Here is a 3419-nt window from a genome sequence, read left to right as displayed (position 1 = left end):
GGTTGGGTCACTTATGCTGTTTTTGTAAAACTTTATTCCTGTAAAGAGTTCTCCTTTTTCTGTAAGAGCTATTTTTAGAGCACAGTAAAGGAGGCACAGCCTTCTGAGAGGGTTAGACTCACCAGACCAGATTTTAATTTAGTTCAGTTTGAACTTTTTGCTCCTAATTATTGCACTTGTGATATGTTTGAAGCTACTCTACTCCTGCAGTTATCTTGATTACAAAATGAATTTTTTAATTAGAATGTGGAATTCTAGATAACCATTAGGTTCTCTTACTAAAAGGGGGAGAATAATTCCAACATGGAAGTGTTTTTTTCTTCATGTTCTAACACTTTTATTTTTCCCATGTGTAAATGTCTTCCTTATGATCAGGCAAAATGATTGACTCAGCTTGTTTCTCCTTCCTTCTCACTCCTCACCCACAGAGCCCCATACCTTTTGTCACTTCAGTGCCTTTATAAACTCTTTGGCCATATTTTCTAGTGAGGCTGTCGTGGTACCTTTGTACTCGAAGGGTTGCAGGTGAGTGGTGCCTGTTATGCCTTCTGTCATGGTCTGGTTCCCTCTTCAGTGTCAGCCCTGCTTCCCTGCTGTAGCGAGACCTGGGCCACAGAGTGCATTCTGTAACATGGAGAGCACTTCCTGCTTAACTTAAATTCAGTCAAGTCTTCACTGAAAATGTTCTTTATGAAATATGACATCCAAAAGTTTTGGCTCAAAAACTGGTAAATTAGGGTGGTATTTATTTGTGGGATAAAAATAAAGTGCTTGTTTTTATTTGCACACACCATTTTTGTCACACTGTAGCCAGAGATTGCTTTAAAGGCATATCCTGAAGCTTTGAAGGCCTTTTTGAAAACTCCTCAGTGACTGCCCCCCACCTAGCTAAGATGTACCCAGGGGCCTTGCCACCTCTGCTGTCTCCTGCCGCTGGACCACCCTTTGCTGGCCTGTGCTGACCACAGCCTTTCCCCCAAACCTTGGTGTTGTCTTTGCTGTCTGTAGTTTCTTTGCCTGACGTTGAAGGCCTTTTTTTTTTTTTTTTAAAACTTCGCTCCTTAACCCATTTTTATAAAGGTATTTCAGGAATCCTTGCCTTAATTTTTAAGGTTGTGCTGAGCACTTTTGTGTTTCCGTAGCACTGCAAGGCATTGCACTGATTAATTAACATAAGCTCCTTGTGGGCAAGATCCTTTTATGTCCCTAGCCTCTGCCCAGCCCAGGACCACATACACTACAGATGTTGTAAACTTTGTTTTACTGGAGGGATAAAACACTTTCTACTTCAGTTTTAGAATTTTTTGCATGCTTTCTTGAACAAACAGGAAAATCTTTACTTGAAAAGAATTCAATAGAAAATGCATAAAACATCATACTTAACAAAATTTTAACAGACTTGATAGCTGTATGCAACGCATATAGTATTGTAGGTGGAATGATTTAACTAGGTGATCTCTTGAGAATATTCTTTCTCAGTCTTTAAAAATGTGCACCTTTTGAGAACAAATTTCTTTCTTTATTTTGCTTTAAATTATATCAGCCAAAAACAAAGCAGTTACAATAAGGAAAATGTATTTGTAAACCTGAGTGGATTTTTCCATTTTTTATTCTCTATTGAGAATCATTGCTCCAGGACCTGATGCAAAGCAGGACTGCTGAGAGGAAAGGCTTCATTCATTCCTTCTTTGATCAACCAGACATTAGCAGTACAAAGATGAATGATACTGGAGCTTTTCTCTAAGGCTTGTGGTCTAGAAGGAAGTAATACTGTGAATTGTTTTACTTGAAGTGAAATAGACCTGCATTTGGACTCTTGAAGCTTTTGTACGTGAATCTTGTTGAGGACTCTGCACCGCACATTTCCTTGAGCAGCCCCATCAGGACAGTCAAGTGTATTTTGCATGGAGGGTGGCAGATACCCTTCATCCCCCTTTCCTGCTTTATTTTTGTTTGTATCACTTAGTACCTCGTTATAATATGCCTTGTAATTTCTGTATTCCATGTACCTTGTGTCTTCTTGTACTTGAATGTAAACTCTGCAGTCGAAGGTTTGTGTCTCTTCTGTTCATTGCTGTGAACCCAGACCTCAGAACATGGTGTCCACTAAATAATTGATGAGTAAATACCACGGTTATACTGGTGAACAAAAAGGGATAAGCAGTCCTTACTGTGAGGCAGAGAGACAGTCAGTCATGTTGTGCCAGGAGGTCATCATGTTGCCTCGAACGATGAAGGGGGGGAGGGGCCTTCCGGGCAGAGCATAAGGGTGCAGAGGCTGAGCTCAGTACTCCTTTGGAGAGGCTGCCCCTACCCCCCCACCCCCAGCCGGAGGTGAGTGAGGCAGCAGGGGATCCTGGGTGTCTGGAGCTCCTGGCGTGGGTGAGAAATGTGCTCTCTCTCCTAAGAACAGTGGGGCGCAGTCAGGGGGCTTTAAACTGGAGAATTGTGTGATCAGGATTGCCTCTTTTAAGTGGTCCTTCTGCTTTACTGAGAGTTGTGTCCACAGGGAGGGATGGCTGCACATAGACTGGTATTACTTAGCCCCAGGGTGGCAAGCCCTCTTGCTTTCACTTGTGTTTATCACAGTGGAACAGTCCAAGCCCTGGTCTAAATGAAGGATACGTTGCTTAGAATCCCTTTCACTTGTATTGCAGATAATCGTGTGTGTGTAAAAGATACTTTAAAAATATGCCTTAAGTCTGCTAGTATTTCTCACTTGTTTAAAGTATATTTGTTATTTCAGCTTTTATTAAGGCAGACTAATTAACATTCCTTTTTTAGAAACATCTCTGAAAAACGAGAACATTTTGTTTTCAGATTTCAAAAAGCTTTGTTTTATTGTCAGGCTTGAAAATGCAGTGATTAAAAGCATAGTGACCAATTGGATATAGATTTACAAGTTGCTTTAGTAGTGGTTATTTCTTTCTTAGTATATTAAACATTCCCTTTTCAAATGTTTTTTAAATGATCAAGTCCTTTAAAACCTCTTCTCTAAGTACTTTATACTTTCTGAACATTTTTATTTATTTGTTGATTACATATGTCTCTGTATTTTGTTGTTGAGATTTTAACATCTGTATAATGTCTTGCAGTGTACAGTTGACCCTTGGACAACACAGGGGTTGGGCACCAGTCCTCTGTGCAGTTGGAAATCAGAGTAGAACTTTCCGATTGATTCTCTGTATCTGTGGTTCCACTCCTGTGGACTCAACCAACCTTGGGTCATGCAGTACTGTAGTGTACATTTTAAAAATCTATGTAAAAGTGGATCTGAATAGTTCAAGCCTGTGTTGTGAAGGGTCACCTTTGTGTATGTGTGTGTTTGTGTGTGTATGTTATAAACAGTGCAGGTAGCATGTACTGTAATCCATTGCAGGCTAGCTTCTCACAGCTCCCATGGCCAGGGAATGCCAGCA

This window comes from Oryx dammah, unplaced genomic scaffold (assembly GCF_014754425.2).
Source record: "Oryx dammah isolate SB20612 unplaced genomic scaffold, SCBI_Odam_1.1 HiC_scaffold_10, whole genome shotgun sequence".
NCBI classification, from domain to species: Eukaryota; Metazoa; Chordata; class Mammalia; order Artiodactyla; family Bovidae; genus Oryx; species Oryx dammah.
The sequence above is the reverse complement of the archived record's forward strand: the minus strand, read 5'-3'. Positions refer to the sequence as shown.